The 26844-nt window shown below is 42.5% G+C and overlaps 1 long non-coding RNA gene across 8 annotated transcripts in view; it reads left to right on the forward strand.

Moving 5' to 3' along the window:
- The window catches only part of LOC135229344 (uncharacterized), a 132422-nt gene that overhangs the window by 46269 nt on the left and 59309 nt on the right, over window positions 1-26844 (forward strand). For 6 of the 8 annotated variants that reach the window (XR_010320123.1, XR_010320128.1, XR_010320122.1 and 3 more), the window contains exons 3-4: window positions 4518-4692; window positions 24369-25774. This is a non-coding gene — a long non-coding RNA (uncharacterized LOC135229344). The remainder of the gene's footprint in view (window positions 1-4517; window positions 4693-24368; window positions 25775-26844) is intronic. The other 2 variants (XR_010320125.1, XR_010320129.1) reach the window with 1 other exon arrangement.

Below are 26844 nucleotides of genomic sequence, written 5' to 3' on the forward strand. Positions count from 1 at the left end.
GACTAGGCCATGCTTCCCAGTATTGTGCGATTATCCACCATTTTGTCAGCTGATGTGATTTTCCAATGTATTGTAAATCCTACCTCTGTGATGTTAATGAGCGAGGATTTGAAGCAGTTATGTTAAGGAGGCAGGGCTCAATCTACAAGATTAAGTTGTGTTTTAAGTCAATCTCTTTTGAGATATAAAAGAGAAAAGAGCAGAGAGACAGGGGGACCTCAGTACCACCAAGAAAGTAGTGTCAGGAGCAGTACATCCTTTGGACCTAGGATCCCTATGCTGAGAACCTTCTTGTCCAGGGGAAGATTGGTGACAACGACCTTCCCCTAGGAGTGACAGAAAAAGCCTTCCCCTGGAGTTGGCACCCTGAATTTGGACTTATAGAGCCTCCAAGACTGTGAGGGAATAATTTTCTTTGTTAAAGTCATCCATTTGTGGTATTTCTGTTACAGGAGCACTAGATATCTAAGACACTAGGTACCAGGAGATGTACATTTCCCAGCTCTTTCACTCCCAGGGCCACTATGACTAAGTAGCCAATGCCATAAATCCATGCAAGCAGACTATTCTGATTACTGCTTTGACTCTACTGTCTGTTATGGTAACCACACTCACCTTGTCTTTGTTAATTGAGTGCCACCACTTGGCTGTTACCACCACGGGGTCCAGGCAGCTGCATTGTAGTTAGGTGTCTTAATTCAGTTAGGGCAGTTCTCACTGTGGACTCTTACTTACATAAAATAGCAACCACAGAAGTCTTCAATAATGCTGGGGCTTGCTGCACAAATTTGTACCTTACCGCTATGGTAAAAAGAGAGCCCTCTGGGCACTCCGTGTGTGGGTCTGTGGGTCCAGCCTAATAAATCCATTCTAACCTGCCAATTTCCCTCAGCCTTTGGATACCTTCTCCTACATTATACAATGGCAGATCTGCCATTTCCACTTGATTTATTGTAGGCCACCACTTAATCCATGCTTCAGTAAACCAGCCAAATAAACTATGAGATCCTTTTCTAACCTCTCAAGCTGAAACACTGAATGAAGAATCTATGCTTCCTTGGCCTATATCAATAAACTTAGACTAATTCACCTTTATGTTGCTTGCACCGTTATCCCACACCCATAATAGCCATTCCCACACATGTTCACCAGGTTTCTGTATGTATGTATGTATTAGAAAAATCAAGTAGTTCTTTTGGAGTTTAGCATACCTTCTCCTGGGTCACACTTCATAGTTCACCTTTTGGGGCTTGTTGGGACTGAAGTCTAGGTATAGGTCTAGAAGCAAAAATGGGCAGTGGCAGTGGGATGTTCAGCCGTGTCTTATAAGGCATCTGCCTAAGGTAATGCCCCAGGCAATGCCCCAGATCCCACCCCAGGAGATAACTCAAACAAGACACTTCAGGCACAGCTGGGGTAATCTCATCAGATGGAGGTGGAAGGGATAATTGTTTTACTGGGAAGGGTGCCTTAGCAGGCAAAGTTAGAGAATCTCTTCAGATGGGAGTAAGAGGTCTGGTTCTGTTAGGAAGAGCGATTCAACAGAAATTGGAGGTTCATTGTCCCCCGCTTCCTGACTGTCTGCCCATATGTCCTCATCCCAAGTTTCAGGATCCCATTTCTTCCCAATCAGTGCCCTCACTTTAACTTCAGACACCATTTGAGGCTGGATATTCAACTGGCGCTTTAATTCAGTCACTCTTATGATAAGAATCTGAGTTTATTTTTGGCAGCATTAGCCTTGTTACTATAAGAAATATGGTTTTCTTTCTGGGCACAAGTGGCAGCTTTCAGATCTTGTATGTGGTGCTTGAGCTTTGAGCCCATTTCTTTCATTCACCAGTGTGGCTCCAAAAGCAGGACCAACCAAGCAGCTTCCTTATTATTCTTATTCTGACAAAATTATAGAAAAGTATCAAATATGTAATCAGGCAGAGCCTTGTCTCTCACAAATATTTGGTCCAGTGGTAGTAGTATTTTGCGTATTTCTATTGTCACCTCCCACCATGGATTAGCAATAGCCTGTTTACTTCTGGAGACAGTCATCAGTGCCTTTAAGACTAGCTAGACTTGAGAATCAATTCAGAAAACTCATCCTTAAGATTTGGTTCCTCTACAATCACTGTAGGTACCAAATGTCTTAGCCTGGGATCTCTAGAGGTGCAAAACTAGTGAAGGGAACATATATATATATATACACACATATATATGAGTGTGTGTATATATATGTGTGTGTATGTGTGTATATATATACATATATATGGAAACCCTAGTCGCATAATGGTTAATAGCTATAGCTGCTAACCAAAAGGTTAGCAGTTCGAATCCACCAGGCGCTCCTTGGGAACTCTGTGGGGCAGTTCTACTCTGTCCTGTAGGGTCACTATGAGTTGGAACCGACTTGACGGCAATGGGTATATACACACACACACACACATATGCATACATATGTTAGTTGTTGTTGCTGTTAGATGCCATCGATCCTGTGTAAAACAGAATGAAACACTGCCTGATCCTGAACCATCCTCACAATCATTGCTATGTTTGAGCCCATTCTTGCAGCCATTGTGTCAGTTCGTGTTGTTCAGCGCCTTCCTCTTTTTTTCTGACCTTCAGCTTTTCCAAGCATGATGAGCCTCTCCCGGGACAGGTCCCTCCTGAAAATATGTCCAAGGCACATGAGACGAAGCTCGCCATCCTTGCTTCTAAGGTGCATTCTTGGTGTACTTCTTTCAAGATGGTTTTGTTTATTCTTCTGGCAGTCCATGGTATATTCAGTATTCTTTGCCAACACCATATTTTAAATGAATCAGTTCTTTGGTTTTCCGTATTCATTGTCTAACTTGCTCAAGCATGTGAGGTGATAGAAAATATCATGGCTTTGCTCAGGCACACCTTAGTCCTCAAAGTGACATCTTTCCTTCACAACACTTCAAGGAGGTCTTTTGCAATAGATTTGCCCAATGCAATACATTGTTTGAATTCTTGACTGCTGCTTCTGTGGGCATTGATTATGGATTCAAGTTAAATGAAATGCTTGATGACTTCAGTATTTTCTCTTTTTATCATGGTGTTCCTTACTGGTCCAGTTGTGAGAATTTTTGTTTTCTTTATGTTGAGGTGTAATCCATACTGAAGGCTGTAGTGGTTGCTGTTCATCAGTAACTGCTTCAAGTCCTCTTTACTTTCAGCAAGCAAGGTCGTATCAGCTGCATATCATAGGTTGTTAGTGAATCTTTCTCCAAAACTGATGCCATGTTCTTGTTCTTCGAGACCAGCTTCTCAGAATGTTTGCTCAGCATACAGATTGAGTAAGTATGGTGAAAGGATACCACCATGACACACAACTTCCTGATTTTAAACCACACAGCATCCCCTTGTTCTACTCAAATGACTGCCTCTTGGTCTATGTACATAAAAAAAAAAAGTACATATTCCGCATGAATACAGTTAAGTGTTCTGGAATTCCCATTCTTTGCTAAGCTATCCATAATTTGTCATGAGCCACACATTGAGTGTGCTTGTATAGTAAACAAAAATAGGTAAACATCTTACTGATATTCTCTCCTTTCAGCCAAGATCCATCAGACATCAGAAATGATATCCCATGTTCCATGTCTTCCTCTGAATCCAGCTTGAATTTTTGGTAGTTCCCTGTCTGTGTACTTCTGCAACTGTTTTTAATTATATTCAGCAAAATTTTTCTTGCATGTGATGTTAATGGCATTGCTCGATAATTTCCGCATTGCGTTGGAGCACCTCTCTTCCAGTCATTTGGTCAGGTAGCTGTCTTCCAAATATATTGAAATAGACAAGTGAGCGCCTCCAGCACTGCACCCATGTGTTGAAACATCTCATTTGGTACTCTATCAATTCCTGGAGCCATGTTTTTTGCCAATGCCTTCAGTGCAGCTTGGAGTTCTTCCTTCTGTACCATCAGCTCTTGATCATCTGCTACCTCCTGAAATGGTTGAACGTTGACCAGTTCTTTTTGGTGTATTGAGTCTGTGTATTCCTTCCGTCTTCTTTTGATGTTTCCTGTGTTGTTCAATATTTTGCCCATAGAATCCTTGAGTATTGCACCTAGAGGCTTGAATATTTCCTTCAGTTCTTTCAGCTTGAGAAATGCCAGGTGTTTTCTTCCCTTTTGGTTTTCTAACTCCAGATCTGTTCACATTATTATTATCATACTTTGTCTTCTCCAGCTTCCCTTTCAATTATTCTATTGAGCTCTTTTACTTTATTATTCCTTCCATTCTCTTTAGCTACTGTACATTCAAGAGCAAGATTCAGAGTCTCTTGTGACATCCTCTTTGGTCTTCTCTTTCTTTCCTGTCTTTCTAATGACTTTTTGTTTTTTTTCATATATGATGTCCTTGCTATCATCCCACAACTAATCTGGTCTTCGATCATTAGTGTGCAGTGCATCAAATCTACTCTTGAGATGGTCTCTAAATTCAGGTTTGATATACTCAAGGGCATACTTTGACTCATGGACTTGTTTTAATTTTCTTCAGCTTCAACTTGAACGTGAATATGAGCAGCTGATCATCTGTTCTGCAGTCAGCCCCTGGCCAGATTCTGACTCATGATATTGACCTTCTCCATCATCACCTTCCACAAATTTGATTCCTGTCTATTCTGCCTGGAATGGTGCACGAGTATAGTCACCGTTTATGCTCCTGATGAAAGGTATGTGCAATGAATAAGTCATTGGTCTTGCCAAATTCTATCATGTAAGCTTCAGTGTCATTTCTATCATCAATACCTTATTTTCCAACTACTGATTTGTCTGCTTTGTTTTCAACTTCGCATTCCAATTACGTAATTATCAGTACATCTTGATTGATCAATGCATCATGTTTGATCAGTTTCAAACTGCAGAACTTGGTAAAAACCTTCAACTTGTTCATCTTTCACATTCATGATTTGTGTGTAAATTTGAATAATAGTCTTATTAACTGGTCGTCCTGGTAGGCCTGTGGATATTATCCTATTGCTCGTAGTGTTGTACTTCAGAACAGATCTTGAAATGTTCTTTGTAGCGATGAATATGATGCCGTTCTCTACAGTATCTCAATCCTGGCATAGTAGAACATACCATTGTCTAGTTTAAAATGTCCAAAACCAAGCTATTTCAGCTCACTAATGCCTAGGATTATTGACCTTTTATGCATTCCATTTCATTTTTGATGACTTCCAATTTCCCCAGATTCATAATTCCTTCATTCCACACTCTGAGTATTAATGGATTTTTGCGTCAGTTTCTTCTCATTTTGAGTTGTGCCCCATCAGCAAATGTCATTAAAGTGGGATCTACTTTGAGGAGGTAGCTCTTCCCCACTCGTATTTTGAGTGCCTTCCAACCTAAGGGGTTATCCTCTGTCATTCAGCCAGACAGTGTTCCAGTACTATTCGTAAGATTTCACTGGCCAGTTTTTTTTAGAAATAGATCACTAGGTCCTTTTTCCTAGTCTGTCTAAAACCAGAGCTCCACTCAAAGCTGTCTACCATGGGTGAACCTGGTGGTATTTGAAATACCGGTGGCATAGCTTCCAACATCACAGCAACATGCAAGCCACCACAGTACAACAAACTGACAGAAGAGTGGTGGGAGTTAAAAATGAGAAGAACCAAAAAGAGTGCTTCTTCCATGTCTGCTGATTTAGAGGAACCATGAGAAATTGTCAAGTGAAGAGTGATTCAGAGAAAAACATGGGTAGAGTGTGACCTAATTTCCATAAAAACAAACAAATGAATGTCCTTACGTGTGTCCTGGCAAAAAGAAGTATGTAAAAGGATACATATGTATCTTTGGACACTGGACACTTTGGGGGAGCAGGTACAATATACTTACGTGGGGATGGCTCTTATTATAACTTCTGTATACAAATCTCTATTGTTAAATGTGTTATAAGAATGTAAAACCTTTTAAAGTTTAGTAACATCATACGTGTATGTGTGTGTATTTGAAACTTTTTTTTTTTGACTATTTTATAAATGTGTTTTTTAGTTATCTAGTTTAGTGTGGCTATAGCAAAGATACCACAAGTGGATGGCTTTAACAAACAGAAACTTATTCTCTCACAGTTTAAGAAGCAAGAAGTTTGAAGTCAGGGCACCAGCTCTAGGAGAAAGCTTTCTGTCTTTGTGGCTCTGGGGGAAGGTCCTTGTCATCTATCTTCCCCTGGCCTAGGAAATTCTCAGCGCGTGGACGCTGGGTCAAAAAGACGTGCTCCACTCCAGGCACTTCTTCCTTGGTGGTATGAGGTCCCTCTCATTTCTGCTTACTTTTCTCTTTGTATGTCAAAAGAGACTGACTCAAGACTCACCCTAATCCTGTAGATTGTGTCCTCCCTCATTAACCTAACTGCCTCTAATCCCGCCTCATTAACATCACAGAGGTTAGAATTTACAACCCATAAGTAATCACATCAGATCACAAAATGCAGGACAGCCACACAATACTGGGAATCATGGTCTGGCCAGGTTGACACACATTTTGGGGGACACTATTCAATCCATAACAATAGAGAAAACACTGTCTTCAATGCCAGATTCAGAGACTTTTATCCATCTATGAAGGGCAAACACAGAAACTGAACAAAATTCAGACCAGCGAATTATTGCTTGCTCTTGTAACTAATGACTTCTTCTGGCCTCTATGCCTGGAAATGGCCAAAAACAATTCTGTGAGGATTAATTCAGTCACTGCTCAAACATCTACTGCATGTACATGTCTACAGGTAAGGAAGAATGCTGGACACCATGTGTGATTCATTAAGTAACACGGGGACCATTAGACTATTGTTCTCCTTCTCTGATATGCCACTATCACCTTCTCCCCTTGTTGTTCTCCTGAAAAACCCACGCTTGTATATTCTAGGCTTTTTTCCAGGATTGAATTTGCAGGAAGTTAAAGATATATCTTTGAAAGATAAAGAAGACTTTGGCCACATTGTCTTTAGACAGTTGAACTTCCCAGCCAACCTCTGTGCAGGATGGGAATTCACAATCCCTCCTACACAGTACCTCTGAGCAGGACGGGATTTCTGTTTCATTGTCAGGAGAAGGTGGAATTCACCCGTCTTCAGAAAACTTACTTTCCTTTGCCTCAAACTGTCCTACTCAGGATCTGTCACGGTCACTCTGAGAAATTCACATGGGCAGCCTGTATGGAAGTGCCCATCCTAGAGGCCCTGCCCTCCCTTCCTTGCTCCATAGGGCTTCCTCTGACACTTGGGGTCGCATCTCCCAGGGAGTACACACCTCTGGCACTTCCAGGGATTCCCAGGCCCTGGGATACTGTGGATGGGACTTGGAACTCAATCTGTTTCTTCCCATCCTCACCTTTGGTTATCTGTGTTCTGTCTTCACCAGATTTAGGAGGCCTTGTCTTCTCTTTGCTCGTTTCATCTCAGTCAGGCTTTTCTATTCCAATTCTCTGATCTCAGAACAGATCAGGTTAGACCACAGAAAAGAGAAAGACCAAGCAAACATCACTGATCTGTGCAGAAGCTGCTGGGAAGGGATTCGATTCTCATTGGTTTAGGGTTTTAAGCCCACTGCTCACCAGCAGGCAGGTTCCCCCCAGAGTCTGGCTTCTGTCTGGTACCTTGTACTACAAAGAACTCAGTGACCAGCCCACCTTCACAATCACACCTCCCTTAGAGCTATCTTTGCAGAGGCTCTTTCTCAGACTTCCATGTCCCACTGAAATCCCATTTCTCTTTCCTTACAAACATTGTGCTCATTCTCAGGGCCCTGAGACCTCATCTGCAGGTGAGTCTTGTCCTCTTCTCTCCTTGGTGGGGGGAGCTTTTGAGTGGACCTCATGTCTTTGGACAGATATCCTAGGGCTTCTTCCACCCTGGTGCTCTAGGGCTGGATCTCTCCATGTAGTAGAGGGGGCGTGGAAGGGGCACAAGGCTAAAAGAGTGGATCTTCCAGGTGAAGTGGGTTTAAGAAGCCTGAATGAAGTTCTTCCCTGAAGGGTGCATATTTTGCAGTCCAGACATCCTGCTTCTCTCAGTCTAAGAGTCCTAGCACGTCTTCAGGTGCTTTCTCCTTTGACCTTGAGGCCATGCCTGCACCGTCTGCAGCCAGGTCTCCCACATGTGTAGCATCAGCAGTAGGTGTGGTAGCCTCTTCAGCCCCTGTCTCCTGCTCCAGATGCTCCTGGAGGTGCCTGGCTCTTCTTGCCAGGACTCCAGGATGCTGACCAGGAACTCAGTGTTGGTTAGACTGAGGGCAGACATGATGGCACTCACTTTCTTCAAAAACTCAGCCTCAAGACCAAGGGCCTTTTGCCAACAGGGGTGTGAGATGTTTTGGTCTGGTCTGCCAGACCATGGCTAACCCCTTGACCTTACACACTTGGGTTAAATACTCATACTTGACCTATTGATCTCTGGAGTAATTTGATGAGTGAGAATTCTGCCTAGTGGAAGCTGATGAAAAAGGCCTTGCTGATACTTGGGGAATCTTCCTGGGCTTGGAACCTGGGCTTTTTGTTCTCATGTTCTACCCTGAGTGACACTTTCCTCTTGGGTTGGGGCTTGCAATAGTGGAGAGTTAATTTACATGAACCCTCTGGGCTCTGGTGTCTCAACTGTGACCTAAGTCTCTGGTCTCAGGGATCCCTGGAGGCCTCTCCATCACCACCATCCTCCACCTCCACAGTCCCCATGGTTTCTTTCTTCTTCCCCAGGCACAGACCATACTTTAGGGAATTTACTCTGGGCAATAAAGTCTCCTCCAGAAAATTTCAGTGATGGTACTACCTTATAGCAAAAGTCTATCGTTTTTCAAAAAATTATAATACGTTGATTTAAAAAAAAAAACTCCCAGTTTTCTTTTAGTAGATTCCAATTCATAGCAACCCTGTAGGACAGAGTAGAACTCCCCATAGGGTTTCCAAGGAGCAGCTCGTGGATTCCAACTGCCAAACCTTTTAGTTCGCAGCCAAACGTTTATCCAGTGATAGTTTATAATATAAACAGAGGATCACCACATTAAAAAAAATTTTTTTTTTTTGCATTTGTTGGACGGAAGTGAATTTGCTCCTGTGGAATATGGAAATTACCTCATCCTCTACACCTTCATGATAATACATGGTTTCTCTAAAAGCTGTTTTCTATGAAAGTTATTTTTTTTAGTAAATTTAGAGTGTAAACATTGAAACAGGAGAATCGGTCTCCTCTTTGTAACTTGTTTTCTTCCTCCTTTTAAGGGAAGGATTTTCATAGAAGGAATTATACTTAAGGAGACAGCGTAATTTGTACTTTTCTGTGTAATTTAAAACTTCTTCTCGTACCCTTAACTAGCCTACACCAGGAGATTAAAATTGCCTTTCTCTGAACAGAAGCCCATTACCATGTCCTTCAGGGTGAGGCAGAAACAGATGTCCACATTTGAGAGTCTGATGGCACAAACCTTAGTAGCTGAATCACAACCATGCCTCCTGTGGGGGGGGCGGGGCTTGTATATGTCAGCATAAGGGTCAGTATTTTTCTGAGTTTGAGGGAAAGATTGGCGAGTTAAGGAAGAAAGAGAAGGAGTTTGGGAGGGGAGTGTAAGCTCCAGTGACAGACAGAAGATGGGGTGGGGGATCTCTCAAAGGGTATTAGAGGCCAGTCAGAAAAGCAGGAAGCAGCAGGAAGCAGGGCCAGTGGAGGGCAGCACTGGGTGGAGGAGGACAGCAGAGGTAATAGTAGTGGGAAGGGCAACAAAACTGGCCTGAAAAGAGTGATAAATGACTGATCCTAGATGAAGCTCAGGTTAAGAAAAGTAGGAAAATAAAAAATTCTATCCTGTAGCCATGTTTGTGGTTAGGGGTTGTTAGGCTCTTGAGGGAGGTGGGCAGGAGACACAGGAGGGGAAGGGGAGTTTCTGGATCTAGGGAGGAGTCTACAGCCCTTCTTCTGCCCTCAATGATGTGGGTTCTGGGCTCGTCAACCTACCACTCCCAGAACCTCCTGAGAAATTTCCTTAGTTCTTCACATGGTATATTAATTCCATCTCATTAGAAAATATAATAATTAAGTAGGCTTCTTGCTACCCACCCTTTCCATCATCCTATACTCTCTGCCCCAGTTGCCCACTGGCTTCCTTCCTTTCCACCATGTTCAGATCCAGAACAAAAGAGTGCCTTTTCTGCAGCTATTCTGGAAAGCTCTCAAACTTACAATTGAATTCTTTCGTTTCATCCCTCATTTATTCCTACATTTCTTATCGACAAAATAAACTTTGGTTAATTGTCTACTAAATGACAGAAAATGCTTTCTCAGAAGAATCTTCCTTGTGACCTTATCCATTCGTTCCAAATCCTTCATCTTGTCCTACCATGGCTCTCTTTTCTGGTGGAAGTCAAACCTTTTGTTCTGTAGCACTCAGCAATCTGGGACAACTTTTCCTCACCTTTATCTAGAGTCTTAGAGAAAGGCCTTTTCCTCGTGTGTCACTGTTTCATCCTGCTTGGGTGAAGATGTCCAAACATAATGGTGTGAAGGACCTTTATCCCTTCTCCCATCAGGAACCTTTGATAACCTGGGGACTCTGGCTTGCTCCTGAATTTCCTTGATTCAGTAGCTACAATTTCTCTCCCACAAGACCTGAGGTTGGCACCCTTTTCAAAAAGCAGCTGAGATCTGAGTTAGCACCAAGGCTTCCGTAATCCTGTGTGACATCATTGCTGACACTGCTGAGTTCCATGGGCCCAGTTTGAAGCTAAACACGGCAACCAGAAAAACATGAAACTGTCAGGTAGGCGCTTGAGAAGTGCTAGTGCCAATGTGGGAAGAAGGAGATTAGATACTAAAAATGAATTGAAACTTTTCCGTGCCGTGTAAGGGGTTACTATCCCTTGGTGGGTAAAGAGAGCACAGGGAATGATAACAGTATCACGGGTAGCTGCTTTCTCCCAGTCCTCTCATTTGACTCTGTTGGAATCATGTCTCTCCAGCTCTGGTTATAAAATGTCCACTCTGAGCCCCTCTTAGGTCTCCTTAGCCTCTGAGTCTTCACACAGGCTCTGCTCTCTGACTAGGAGATGTTCTCTCCCTTCCCGTCTGCTGGTCTACTCTCCCTGGTGAAGCGTGAAGGTGAAGAAAACTGACCCCACTGGAACAGATTAGGCTTATGACTTCACCAAAAAGCCCTAAGACTCAGGAGTTTTGTGGCCAGCCAGAATGGGAAGTTTGGGAGTTGACTTGGGGAAAGCCCATGACAGACTCTGCTTTTGTTTAGGAGGCCATTTAGAAGAGAAACCAGCCAATGGGGAGACCATTTGAGGAAGAAATTAAGAAGGTTGGGGTGGTGATGAGGAAGGAGCAGACTTCTCCAAGGAAAATAAAAGTTTCAACATGGGGATGGTAGGGGCTTGTGTTGTGTGACCCCAAAGGACAGAAGAGGCAGGAATGGTAGGGAAACAATAGAACAAAAGATAATCCGTGCCTCTTCACAAATGTAACAAATGCCCCAGTGTTTTCAGCCTGTTTCCTCAGACTTTTGTCATCAAGCCATCCCTCCCCTTTTACTGAAGCCTCTGGAAAATACCTGGGGCTTCCTGGATGCTTGGCCTTTTTTCACCCCTTAATTATTCAGTCATATTCCCAACTTGGTTCAGGCATCACTTCCTGGTTGTAGTCTTCCCTGAATCTTCTCCTGGTAGATGAGTCCACTTCTTGCTCTGTACTCCATTGTACCCAGGAAACCCTTTACCACAGCATAAAACACAATTGCATTTACTACACATTCTTCCCCTCTCTGTGCCCATGCCTTCTATGAGACTCCGGAGCACCTTTCATTAGCAGGAGGAGTCTTCTTCTACCTGTTGAAGGCAGACCTTACGGTTGCTTCAGCCTTTGAGATAGTAGCAGAGATGATACAAGGAGAGAATTGAAAAGATTTTACATTGAGTCTTGCCCTTTTGTTGCTCTTAAACCCTGAGAACCTGTGGGAATGACCCCAGGCCAGCCTGCTGAATGATGAGGGACCATTGGAAAGAGGATCCAGCGGTTTCACTGAGTTGATTTTATGAAACTGGCTCGCAGGTGACCTGGAATCAAATTGTAGACACATGAGTAAGCCCTGATGCGAGCCACTGTGGCTGGCCCAGATCAGAAGAACCCCAGAGTGACAACCTGAAAAATTATGAGCTTAGTAAATGGTTGTTTTTTTAAGACACTACCTATTGGAGTCATTTGTTACACAGCAATAGGTGACTGATACACCTGTTAACTTGGCCGTTTCTCTCACCAGGCAGTGAGGCAACTTCTCTAAGTCATTTCATCACCAAGAGCATCTGGCCTAGGGTCTGACATGTAGCTGTTCATACAGGAAATCTTTGTTGACTTAATGCATGAATGAGTAATACAAATTGTATGTGCGAGTCTGCACAAAATCATTATGAAAAAAAGCATGATTTTTTAAAAAAGAAAATGAATTGAGGCTCAGAACTACCTGCTTACAAAATTGAGGGGAGTTTTTAACCTCACTTACTTTTAGGGTACTCCCTCATCCAGATATGCAATAATTCCCAGGGTTTAATGAAGGACCAGTGCTTGGAGAAGACCTTCAACACACCCATTGCCTCAGCCTATGTGGGTGATCTCTCTAGAAGCATTCGTTCTGCTGTTTCCATTCTCAGCTGGAGCATGAGAGCCTTGGTGGGGCTGTCAACAGCATAACAGGTTTTGTCTACTTATGTGCCTGCATCAGCCTTTGAGGTTCTGTAACCTACTCCAGGGCACTATCAAGAAGCAGGTCCTACCCCTTTCCAATGTCTAGGACCCTACTATCTCACTGTCACTCTTCCCCTGGGCTCCAGTTCACTCAGTCTGATCACCTCAGTGAGCTGAGGCTTTTACCACAGACTCTTCAGAGTCTTGAAGTTTCAGGGCTTCAACACTGTGAGTCCAGCTATCTCCTTGAAATGAGGTAGGGAAGGAGGAAAAATGTAGGAAGATTTTATTTTCCATTTAATGTTGCAATAAAATTTCTTGCCATGCATTTTCGAAGGGTCCTGCCTAACAATTCCCTCTGTTCTCTTCCAAGATGTAGGACGATGAAGAGGGAGTGTTTGTTGTGTCATAATCTGCAGAAGGCCGCAAAGTGCACATGGGGTCCATTCCCCCGATGCTCACACTAGAGCACCCCACCCATGTGGAAATCTCTGCAAGTGTTACTGAGTCCCTCCCACATCCACAGTGAACAGCTTTCAGATTCTTATAAGAGGGAATTGTGTCCTAACACCAGCTGCTCCCTGGAAACCCTATGGGGCAGTTCTACTCTGTCCTATAGGGTCTCTGAGTCAGAATTGACTAGATGGCTACAGGTTTGGCTTTTTCTTTCAGCCGAGTGGTGAGAGTTTGATGTCAGCTCCATAATCATGTTATTAAAAAATAATGACAGGGTAGCAGGTGAAAGTAACAAAACAAAACTGAAATGTAATGGCTTTTTCACATTTATTGGCCCCACAGAGTTCCTTCGAGGTGTTTACTTTTCACTAGATTCGGAGAAATGTTTGTGAGAGAGACACAGCTTGAGATAGCTCCAAAATTACGTTTCCCTCCTTAATGTTAGGTTACATTAAGAGCTGGTTGGCTGGTTTATCATCTGCCTGCTTCACAAAAATAGAAGGCCCATGCAGGCAGGAACTTGTCTGTTGTGTTTGTCAGAGCATCCTGGTACCTGGTGCCTAAGAAGTGCTAAAAAATGATTTGAGTGAATGTGGGTGGGTTTTTATAAAAAACACTGTGTTGCTGTCTTTATTTAGTTAAATAGTGAAAACAGGGATAAGGAAAATGGAGACAATTATTTGTATAATTTAGAGTTACATAAGATGAGAATAGAACTTGAATAATGAAGATAAAAAAATAAGCTGTGTGGATGGAATGTACCCCCTTCCCTTTGCTTTGGAGGGAGACATTTTAAAATTGGATTGTTTTTTCCCTACTGATTTATAGGTTCTATATGTTAATTGAAAGGTAGTCTTTTAGGAATCACAAATATTTCTATTGAGATACAATTCACCTGCCGTAACACTGCCTTTGAAAATATGCACAATACCTTGGCTTTTAGTATATGGGCAGACTTGGCACAACAGTCTCCACTGTCTAGCTTCAGAATATTTTCAGTGCCCCGTAAATAAAGGCCCTTGTTAATAAAGGCGTATTAACAGTCATCCTCATTACTCCTTTCCTCCACGCCGTAGCAACCACTAATCTACTTCTGTCTGTGTTGGTTTGTCTGTTCTGGACATTTCATGTAAATGGAATCATGCACGATGCGGTCATTTGTGTTTGGCTTCTTTCATTTAGCGTAATGTTCTCAAGGTTCGTCCATGTTGTGGCATGTATCAGTACTTGGTGCCTTTTCATGGCTGAGTAATATTCCAGTCTATGAATATACCACATCCTGTCTATCAGGTCATGACATGTGGGTTCTCTCCACATTTTGGCTGTTACGAATAACACTACTAGGAATACTCTGTGTAAGTTTGTATGTGAACATGCTTTTGATTCTCCGGGCTACAGACCTAGGTGTGCAATTGCTGTGTTGTATGGTAATTCTCTGTTTAACTTTCTGCAGAATTGCCAAACCATTTTCCAAAACAATTGGATCATTTTACATTTCCACCAGTGGTATTCCAGCTTCTCCACATCATCACCGACACTTGTTGTCCATCCTGTTGAGTTTAGCCATCTTACTGCTTTTGAAATAATAGTGCACTTTAGTTTAGATTTGAATTTCCCTGATGACTAATGAGGTTACGCTTCTTTTCCTGTGCTTGTTGACAGTTTCTACATCTGATTTTGAGAAATCTCTATTCAAATCCTTAGCCTGCAAACTTTTTTTCAGCTTTTTGCCTGTATTTTTACTCTCTTCATATACTTTTTGATATGCCAAAGATCTATAGATCTTAACAGTTTTAGCCTTCATATTTTGGGATTTTTAAAAAGTCTTTCTCTTTTATCAATAAAAAGAAAATAAAAACTTCTAAAATTTTTATGGTTGCATATTTTAATTTTAAATATTCGATCCATCTGGAATTTTGTTTTGTGTAAGGTATGAGAAAAAGGATGAAAACATTTTTACAGGTGGTCTGAGTGATTACCAGATTGCTACAAACGCTCCTTTTCCCATGACCCATATCTTCACTGCATTTTCCCGTAGTCCGTACAGAGAAGCCTTTTTACAAAGGGAGGCCACCATTCCCAGCCATTTCATTTTAAGGTTTGTTTTCTGCAATTAAATCCCTTGTGTGTCTTATCTACACACCTTTTCTTTTAAGCTAATACAAATTTTGTGTGAATAGGACCTTGGCGAGTGTAAGATGGGCTTGAATTTCATAACTGGTTCCGTGTGGTGTAGCCCAGCAGACGGACAGACAGAAGCAGGGGCTGCAGAGGCGACAGAAGCTATGAGAACGGGAGCCTCTAGAGATTTGCTGTGGAATTTCACATAAAGCTCTAGACTTTTCTGTGTAAACTTATCATCATATATGGACATCACCTTAGAACAGACAGAGAATAATGCTTTAAAAGTTAGACATTCCTAAGGAAGGTGTTCATTCCTTAGCGGATGCTGAGAAGTGTATGTGTTTTGGTGAAGATATGTACCCATTTCTACTGGGTATGTATCTAGAAGTAGCATTGCTGGGTCCTGGGATATATGTATGTTCACAGCTCTTGTAAATACAGACAAAACATTTTTAAACTGGTTGTATCAAATTACACTTCCAGTAGCAGTAGATTAGAGCTCCATTTACTCCACGTTATACCCAATAGTTGGTATTTTCCATCCTTTCCATTTTAGCCATTCTGGCGTGTAGCGGATAGTATCACATTATGGCTTTTTATTAGAATTTCTCTGATAACCAGTGAAGTTTTGTCACTTTTCATATGTTTCTTGGCCATATAGAAATCTTTTATACAGTGTACAAGTATTCGCTCATTTTTCTATTGAACTGTCCGCTTCCTTTTTCCTTTTTGGATTGTTCTTTATGTATTCCAGAACCAAGTCAGTATTAGGATATATGTATTGCAAATAACTTCTGCTACCACATGAATTCACCCTTGTGGCTTGTCGTGAACTTTCAGATGCAAACACCCGTCTTTTACAAAAACAAGCAAATGTGTAGACATAAAAGTTTATTAGGGGTTACCAGGGGCAGGAGGGAGGAAATAAAGGGGTGTTCCTGCATATGGAGACTGAGTTCTGGTTAACAGTGGTAGGAAAGTCACATTGATTAAGGGCAGGGTTGCACAGCCAATTAATGGTAATTACTGTCAGTTGTTCAGTCACCAAAGGTTGTGTGGTATGTTTACAACAACAACGATGAGCAGCTGCTGGGGCAACATAATAGTACTCAACGGATGAGGCGTATTCTTTTATTATACTTTTCTCTATTTTCTAATTTGTTTTTATAACATGCTACTGTTCAAATTTATAAAATGTTTGCATGATGAAAGTGGATAACAAGGTCTATCCCACCCATTACATCCTTCTAAGGTTTAAATGAGGGACTACATGCCATCAGCAGAGGCTCAGCCTTGGTTGGCACTCGATAAATACTTGATTTCTCCCACTCTTCTGGCTCACTGTCTTCTCCCCTGGTTTATTTGCTCTTCTCTTTCGAGCTGGAAGCATGTGACCAGAGGCTTCCCGACACCATCATTCTGCTTTCCATACCAATGTTATTGTAGTCTTGGGTTCCTGGGCAGCCTCTCCACAGGTTTAATTCTTTCACTTCTGTTCATTTATTGTTTAAATATATTCGTTTAATTTTGTCCTGCTTGTAGAAGTATATTCTAGTCATTGAAAATTTGGAGACTACCCCAACACACATGGGAACACCATGAGTAAGAATAGACTCCACGGCAATGGGTTTTATATGTGTGTCGCACACATTTATGTATATTCACTTAAATATTATATCCTGCTCCTTTCACTCAATATTATATTTCCATGATAAAGTTTTGTTTATTTTACAGACATCAAATTGTTTTATTATATTCTGCTGTGTGCAAGGAGTATATAATTTTAGCAATTTGAGTATAGTTGAAATATTAAATGTGCATGTTTCTAGTAATCTTCAACCTATACTTAAATCTTTTAACAAAAATCTTTGCTATTGAACCTTTTTTTTTATTTGTTATTCAGCATTCTTTAACACTAGGAGATAGTCTCAGGATCAACTCAGATCATATTTTCTCCCTCTTACACACGAAGGCCCTTAAAGTATTCAAAGATTGTCGTTGTTGTTGTTAGGTGCCGTCGGGTCGGTTCTGACTCATAGGGACCCTATGCACAACAGAACGGAACACTGCCTGGTCCTGGGCCATCCTTACAATCATTGTTATGCTTGAGCTCATTGTTGCAGCCACTGTGTCAATCCCCCTCATTGAGGGTCACCCTCTTTTCCGCTGACCCTGTACTCTGCCAAGCATGATGTCCTTCTCCAGGGACTGATCCCTCCTGACAACATATCCAAAGTATATAAGACGCAGTCTCGCCATCCTTGCCTCTAAGAAGCATTCTGGCCGCACTTTTTCCCAAACAGATTTGTTCATTCTTTTGGCAGTCCATGGTATATTCAATATTCTTCACCAACACCACAATTCAAAGGCGTCAACTCTTCTTCGGTCTTCCTTATTCATTTTCCAGCTTTCACATGTATATGATGTGATTGAAAATAGCATGGCTTGCGTCAGGCGCACCTTAGTCTTCAGGGTGACACCTTTGCTCTTCAACACTTTGAAGAGGTCCTTTGCAGCAGATTTGCCCAATGCAATGTGTCTTTTGATTTCTTGACTGCTGCTTCCATGGCTGTTGATTGTGGATCCAAGTAAAATGAAATCCTTGACAACTTCAATCTTTTCTCCATTTCTCCTTTTGTTGCACATTGGTCCAGTTGTGAGGATTTTTGTTTTCTTTATGTTGCAGTGTAATCCATACTGGAGGCTGTGGTCTTTGATCTTCATTAGTAAGTGCTTCAAGTCCTCTTCACTTTCAGCAAGCAGGGTTGTGTCATCTGCATAATGAAGGTTGTTAATGAGTCTTCCTCCAATCCTGATGCCCCGTTCTTCTTCATATAGTCCAGATTCTCGTATTATTTGTTCAGCATACAGATTAAATAGGTATGGTAAAAGAATACAACCCTGACGCACACCTTTCCTGACTTTAAACCAATCAGTATCCCCTTGTTCTGTCTGAACAACTGCCTCTTAATCTATGTAAAGGTTCCTCATGAGCACAATTAAGTATTCTGGAATTGCCATTCTTCCCAGTGTTATCCATAGTTTGTTATGATCCACACAGTTGAATGCCTTTGCATAGTCAATAAAACACAGGTAAACATCCTTCTGGTAGTCTCTGCTTTCAACCAGGATCCATCCAACATCAGCAAGGATATCCCTGGTTCCACGTCCTCTTCTGAAACTGGCCTGAATTTCTGGCAGTACCCTGTCGATATACTGCTGCAGCCGTTTTTGAAAGATCTACAGCAAAATTTTGCTTGTGTGTGATATTAATCATATGGTTCTATAATTTCCACATTCGTTTGGGTCACCTTTCTTGGGAATAGGCATAAATATGGATCTCTTCCAAAAAATATATATATATATATATTTCTTTTTTTTTTTTTTTTCCAGTCAGTTGGCCAGGACGCTGTCTTCCATATTTCCTGGCATAGACGAGTGAGCATCTCCAGTGCTACATCTGTTTGCTGAAACATCTCTATTGATATTCCATCAATTCCTGGAGCCTTGTTTTTCGCCAGTGCCTTCAGAACAGCTTTGACTTTTCTTCCTTCAGTACCATTGGTTCCTGATCATAGGCCACCTCTTGAAATGGTTGAATAGTGACCAATTCTTTTTGGTATAATAATTCTGTGTATTCCTTCCATCTTCTTTTGATGCTTCCTGCGTCGTTTAATATTTTCCCCATGGAATCCTTCACTTTCGCAACTCGAGGCTTGAATTTTTTCTTCAGTTCTTTTAGCTTGAGAAACACCAAGCATGTTCTTCCCTTTTGGTTTTCCATCTCCAGCTCTTTGCACATGTCATTATAATACTTTACTTTGTCTTCTTGAGAGGCCCTTTGAAATCTTCAGTTCTTTTATTTCATCAATTCTTCCTTTTGCTTTAGCTGCTCGAGGTTCGAGAGCAAGTTTCAGAGTCTCCTCTGACACCCATCTTGGTCTTTTCTTTCTTTCCTATCTTTTCAGTGACCTCTTGCTTTCTTCATGGATGATGTCCTTGATGTCATTCAAAAACTTGTCTTGTCTTCGGTCACTAGTGTTCAATGTGTCAAATTTATTCTTGAGATGGTCTTTAAATTCAGGTGGGATATTTTTGCTCTCATGGACTTGCTCTGATTTTCCTCAATTTCAGCTTGAACTTGAATATGAGCAATTGATGGTCTGTTCCACAGTCAGCCCCTGGCCGTTTTGTGACTGATGATATTGAGCTTTTCCATCGTCTCTTTCCACAGATGTAGTCAATTTGATTTCTGTGTGTTCCATCTGGCGAGGTCCATGTGTATAGTCACCGTTTATGCTGGTGAAAGAAGGTATTTGCAATGAAGAAGTCGTTGGTCTTGCAAAATTCTATCATTTGATCTCTGGCATTGTTTCTATCACCAAGGCCGTATTTTCCAACTACTGATCCTTCTTTATTTCCAGCTTTTGCATTCCAATAGCCAGTAATTATCAATGCATCTTGATAGCATGTTCGATCAATTTCGGACTGCAGCAGCTGAAAAAAATCTCCTATTTCTTCATCTTTGGCCCTGGTGGTTGGTGTGTAAATTTGAATAATAGTTGTATTAACTGGTCTTTCTTGTAGGAGTGTGGATATTATCCTATCATTGACAGCATTGTATTTCACGATAGATCTTGAAATGTTCTTTTTGACGATGAATGCAACATCATTCCTCCTCGAGTTGTCATTCCCAGCGTAGAAGACTATATGATTGTCTGATTCAAAATGGCCAGTACCAGCCCATTTCAGCTCACGAATGCCTAGGATATTGATGTTTGTGCATTCCATTTCATTTTTGATGATTTCTAATTTTCCAAGATTCATAATTCGTACATTCCAGGTTCCAATTATTAATGGATGTTTGCAGCTGTTTCTTCTCATTTTGAGAAGTGCCATATCAGCAGATGAAGGTCCTGAAAGCTTTACTCCATCCATGTCATTAAGGTTGACTCTACTTTGAAGAGGCAGCTCTTCCCCAGTCATGTTTTGAGTGCCTTCCAACCTGGGGGGGTCATCTTCCGGCCATATATCAGACAGTGTTCCGTTGCTGTTCGTAAGGTTTTCACTGGCTAATGCTTTCCAGAAGTAGATTTCCGGGTCCTTCTTCCTAGGCTCTCTTGTCTGGAAGCTCAGCTAAAACCTGTCCTCCATGGGTTACCCTGCTGGTATCTGAATACCGGTGGCATAGCTTCCAGCATCACAGCAACCCACAAGCCCCCACAATATGACAAACTGTCAGACACGTGGGGGTAGCAAACTATGATTTCATTCATCATTTTCATTTTTTCATTCAATCAATATCTAGAAAGATTCCATGTGCCAGGAATAGTCTACATCATGTGGACGCAGTGGTGAAAGGTACACATTGTCCCTGCCATTGTGAAGGGGACACCCAGTGCGGGTGGGAGGGGGACTGGTAAAATGCAGTCCAGAGAAAGGACAGACCATGCTCCAGGAACCACACTGGACTTCAGAGAGCTTTGTTGGCTGCCGTTCATCTGTCCGGCTTCTAGATGTCAGAGTGCCCTCAGGCTCAGTGCTTAGTCCTCTCTCTCTATATAGACACCCTCTCTCTAGGATGTCTCAGTGAGTCGGTGGCTGTCTGTAGCTGAGGATGTGATGTTTACACCTCCATCCATTTCAACTCCTCCTGGTTCATGACTTCTATTCAAATGTCAGCGTAACTCTCTGTACCGAGTTCTTCATCTGTAAAATGTGCCTTATAATGATACATTCCTCACATGGGTATCATGCAGAGCAAGTATCTTAAGAAAGGAGAAACCCTCACAAGAGTCCTGGCACCAGTAAGTGTTAGCTGTCAGTATTATTACCTGACATCTCCACGTAGATGTCTAACAGCTATGCCATGTTATCAATGCCATGAAACAATTCTTGGTCCCAACCCCATTCCACCCTTATCGATGAATTTCTCAGGGCTTCAGTGATGGGAATGTGTGCGTTTTCCCACATAATGGACATGGCTAATAAAGGTTGGCCTGGTCCTTCATAATAAGTTGCTCCAAAGTTTATATGGGTGGACTCAGACAAGTGATAGCCAACTAATATAGACAAAAAATAGAACTCTCAGCTGCTCATATTTGTACTCTCAGCCTAGAATATCTGGTGAGGGTACTATATGGACTGAATTGTGTAACCCCAAAGCTACGTTGAAATCCTAACTACTGTACCTATAAATGTGACCTGATTTGGATATAGGGGATTTTTAAAATTATTTTAATGAGACCATACCAGTGTAGGGTGGGTCCTAAACCTAATCCCTTCTGAGTTACAAAAAGAACAGAATAGACACAGACACAAACAGGGGAAGAGGGACACAGACAAAGGGGAAGATAATCTACAAGGCCAGGAACGCAAAGGGTGGCTGGAAGCTGCTAGAAGCTGAAGTAGACATGAGCCATGCCCTGAATTCCTACTTCTAGCCTCCCGAACTGTGAGAAAATAAATATCTGTTCTTTAAAGCCACCCAATTGTGTTATTTTTTTCTTATGGCAGCCCTAGATGACTAACACATACCCATGGTTATCCATGAAGCCTGGTGTAAAATAGTGTTCTCCCCTCCTTGTCTAGCCCACCCGAATCCTGCTATTTCCTTATCAGTGTCCTCTGCCTTCACTAAGAGCTACAACAGAGTCGGCTTGATGCTGATGCATAGAAATGCAGTTTATTTTTTAGTTTATATTTATGATTGACTAGCATTAATTTCAATGGTTTGTTAATTTTTCTGTGGAGGCATTTCTGTAATCTATGAGTAATAGCAGTTGCAGCTTTTCCTTCTTTTTGTTGTTGCTTTGTTCTAGCTTGGGCCTCCAGTGTTAAATATTTAATATAAATAATGATAGAAAGCATCCTTATTTTTTTAAAGAATTTTTTTGTGTGCTTTAAGTGAAAGTTTTCAAATCAAGTCAGTCTCTCACACAAAAACGCGTATGCACCTTGCTACACACTCCCAATTACTCTCCCCCTAATGAGACAGCCTGCTCTCTCCCTCCACTCTCTCTTTTCGTGTCCTTTTCGCCAGCTTCTAGACCCCCTCCACCCTCTCATATCCCTTCCAGGCAGGAGATGCCAACATAGTCTCAAGTGTCCACCTGATTCAAGAAGCTCACTCCTCACCAGCATCCCTCTCCAACCCATTGTCCAGTCCAATCCATGTCTGAAGAGTTGGCTTCGGGAATGGTTCCTGTCCTGGGGCAACGGAAGGTCTGGGGGTCATGACCACTGGGATCCTTCCAGTCTCAGTAAGACCATTAAGTATGATCTTATGAGAATTTGGGGTCTGCATCCCACTGTTCTCCTGCTCCCTCAGGGTTTCTCTGTTGTGTTCCCTGTCAGGGCAGTCATTGGTTGTAGCCGGGCACCATCTAGTTCTTCTGGTCTCAGGATGATGTAGTAACTGATTCACGTGGCCCTTTCTGTCTCTTGGGCTTGTAATCACCTCGTGTCCTTGGTGTTCTTCATTCTCCTTTGATCCAGGTGGGTTGAGACCAATGGATGAACCTCAGATGGCTGCTTTCTAATGTTTAAGACGCCAGACGCCAGTCTTCAAATTGGGAAAGCATCCTTATTTTAATGCTAATTAATTTTAAAGAGAATGTCCCACATTTCACTATGAACTATCATGCCAGTTGTATTTTTCCAACTTAAGGAACTCCTTTTCTGGTCCATGATTGCTCAGAGTCCTTATCTCTCAGTGTGATTGAATTTTATCAACTGCTTTGTCCCCATCTCTTGAGGTGAGCATGTCTTTTCTTCTTCCATCTATGCTTATGGTGAATTAAATTATTAAATCTTTAATGTTCACTCAAGCTTGCATGCTGACGATAAACCCCCTTGATGATGGCGTATTACCTGGTTTATACTTTGCTGGATTTCCTTTGCCAGTATTTTATGTAGGTTTTTGCATCTCAGTTACTTAGTGTGCTTGCCCTGTAACTCTTCTTCTACGATCCTTGTCTAATTTGGTGTCAATATTAAACTAGCCTTAGGGATGAAGTAGAGGAGCATCTCATCTTTTTCTCTTCTTTTCTGACTTTGCACAAGATTAAAATGCTCTGTTTCTTGCCTGTTTGCTGCAACCTGAATGAAAGTGGTCTCGGCCTCCTATTTTCTTAGGGAGATCTTGAACTACTGACCCATTTTGTGTAGTGATTAAAGGTCTTTTCTGGTGCTACTTAGAAAAATTTCCACTGCATGTTCTAGGCTGCTAGGATTTCATCTTTGAATGTTATGTTGTTATCACTATTTTCAGTCTCATCCACGTCAATTAATCAATCCCAGATTTTCCCTCATTTTTCCAAAGTCAAACTCTACATCTGTTCCTGGTACCAATTCCCTTATCTAAGACTTGTTTGCAAACAAAAATACAACCCAGCATCTTTGAGTCCATGATGTGAGAATACAGTCCCATATAACTTTTTTTGTAACTGTTTTTCTTGTTAAGTGTTTCTCCTCTTTTTTTTTTTTTTTTTTTTTGTTCATTTCCCACGTATCTAGCAGTTTCAAAGTTGTGCACTTCAGGTTGAGGTCATTAGCTGGATTGACTCCGTGCAGGGCCATGGGGTGCCAGTTGCAAATGGGCATCCAAAGAGCACTCCTCTAGAACTAGGAGGCAGGAGGAGGTGGTTGGGCGGTTGCGGGGGCGGGGGAGGGAACTGGGCAGGGCTGTGTGGAGAGGGGCGCCCAGGGGAGGTGCCAGGTCGGAGGCTGCCCCACCACAATCTCACGTGCATCAGGAAGGAGCTGGCTGCAGGAGCCTTTCGCCAGGCTTTCCCTGAACTCAGACCCGCTAGGCTCACAGGTCCCACCAGAACTAGGGGAAGCCTGAGTCTACCGAGGTCAAGTCCCAGGGTATACCCCTGAGCCCGGTCACAGTGCTTATGCTGGGATAGTAGGGCAGAGGAGGCGTATGGGGACTTGGGTCCAGAGGGTGACCCAGAAAGGGTGGGAGAGTTGTGGTCACCCTAGGACTCTGGCTCTGCACGTGAAGGGCCCCAGGTTGCACTTCCAGGAGGAGAAGGCAAAGCCACAGAGCCCACACTGCTCACACAAACAATCCCCCACCCCCCTCTGCCCTTTCTCCAGGCGGGACGCCCCTCCTGTGCTGTCCTCAGAAGGGCTCTTCAGGGACCACACCCCTAGTTTGCGGAGCAGCAGAGCCTGCCCCAGTCTGGACTAGGGACTTTATTTCTTCCACTCTCACCACTGGCTGAAGGCAGACTCCTGTCTCCACAGACTAAAGAGGAATTATCAAAATGAGCTCGAAACTCTAGATTTGAGTTAAGGATCATAAATTAACACAGAGAAATACAACTTTAACAACAAAGACCTGTTTGGAGCCCCAGTTGGAATTAAAAAAAAAAAAACTTGAACAGAGGGAGTGATAAAGGCTTCCTTCTTTTGCCATCCTCTCTCGGTGGTCCCAAGCTTTCTCATCTCCCACCTCACAAGACTGTATCAACTGCTTTGAGACTTTTAGAATAAAGATCCCCAGGCATATCACTGCTGTTACCCTGTGAGGATTTCCCCAGTGCTGGGTTAGACTAAGACAGAATCCTCCAGAGGCTTCCGGGGTCTGTGTACTGGATGGTCAACACACAGAGCCTCAGAGCCCACTTCATTTTTCCTGCAGTTGGGCATGACCCCAGGGACATGACCCTGAGAGTGCTGACACTTCCTGAAGCCAGTGACCCTCCCCCTGGGCTTCTCTCTGCCTGGGTCTCAGAATCTCTGAGGCCAACTTGTACCCTCGGAAGTGTTTCTGCTGAAGGACACGTAAACAGCACTGTGGGTTTGTGTCCTGCAGTCTGCAAAACTGCCTCCCCTGAGTGGGGTGAGGAGCTACTGGAATACTGAAACATTGAAATCATTAAAACTAGCAGAAGCCACAGCCCATGGTGCTGGGAGAAAACTGGGAAGGACGGAGAGGTGAAGAGGCTATAAAGGCCCAGGTGTGAAGGCGACCATGGGCCAGGATGTCCTGAAGTCGCAAAGCTGACCAATGCTGAGTGCCCTAAAAGCTGCCACTCCTGTGCCCATCTTTTCTTTCAATGGACAAAGTCTTTCCCTGCTCTTATGTGCCTGGGCTGGAAGGGCCTTTGACTTAGAACATGAAGCAGCCTCCAGAGCCTCTTGGGGCAAGTGATGGTCAAGGAGGCTCTGCCTAACCCCACCCTGCTCTTCCCACTTGTCAGAGGACCAGGAATTTCAGTCTTCCAACTCCTGGGCTGATCTAGTGACTCATAACAGGATTTCACTGGAACTGGAAGGTGTTGAAGACAGGAAGTACTCCTGGGTTTCTTCACCCAGCTGAATGCCTAGTTCCTGGTCTTATTACACGGCTTACATTCAGGATAAGAAGAGGCGTTTGGAGCTTTACGCATGACCTCTTAGCAGCGGTTTCTGTTCAGGAGTGAAGAGGTAAAAAGAAAGCAGTGTCTACTAAGTCCTTTTCCAAGAGTCTCAGGAAATTCTCACGAAGACCCTCTCAGGTAAGGACTGACGGGAAATGCCTTGGTTTAATATTAAACTTTGCCCTTGACACATTTTGTTTATGGAGGGCATATACAATATTGTCCGCTCAAGGAAGCACTGTAATTCTTATCTAGAATTTATGTAGAATGAGTATATATAAAACCTAAACTTGGTCCTTAAGCAAGGGGTTACCTCTCAGAGAAGGCCTATGGGAAGGTTTCTACCAAATTCTGTGGTGCTGCCATTGCTCCAAGGAGCCCAGGTGGTGCCAAGTTTGAGCACTCGGCTGTTAACTGAAGGTTAGTTTTTTGAACCCACCGAAAGGCTCTAAGGAGTAAAGACCTGGCGAACTGCTTCCATTAAGATTACAAACCAGGAAACCCTATCGGGGCAGTTATCCTTTTACACTGGGCCGCAATGACTCAGAAACCCACTCGATGGCACCTAGCAATAACAACAGGAAGCTGTTGCCCCCAATGTGCTTGAAGTGCCTCTCTGGGGAAGGCTGGCCTTCACAGCCAGCTCATGGCCACACGGGAACTGAGACTCATGTTTTGTTACCACACCTTAGTTTCAGTTAGTAAATTTATTTTCCAGTTTATTGACGAGACTTGACTACAGACATCTCTCAGGTATTGTCAAAATTAATTCCATTCTCTAGTAATGATTTGCCAGGATGTATTTCCAAGCATTTCCAAGAGACTGGAAAAACTTTCCAAAGAGGCTTGTCCAGCGCCATGTTGTGCAGTAACTACAGTGTTGATGTAGTATATTAACCACATAGTTTCCACGTTTTCTGCTTTCCTTAAATAACAACTGAAATTCCAAGTCTACCACCTGAAGTACTTCCCGTAGTGTTTCACTTAGAAGTCTGGTGGTGATGAATTCTCTCAGTTTTCTTTCCCCTAAGAATGGCATTATTTGAGCTTTACTCCTGAAGGTAATGATACATAGATACATGATACATAGAATTCTGGGTTAATATTTCCATCTTTCAGGGTTGAAAAAATGTTGTTTCACAATCTTTTTTTTTTTTGGCTTCCATGGCTTCTGATAGTGAATACAGAGTCATTCAAATTATTTTTCT

The sequence above is a fragment of the Loxodonta africana genome, unplaced genomic scaffold, assembly GCF_030014295.1.
Source record: "Loxodonta africana isolate mLoxAfr1 unplaced genomic scaffold, mLoxAfr1.hap2 scaffold_270, whole genome shotgun sequence".
NCBI classification, from domain to species: Eukaryota; Metazoa; Chordata; class Mammalia; order Proboscidea; family Elephantidae; genus Loxodonta; species Loxodonta africana.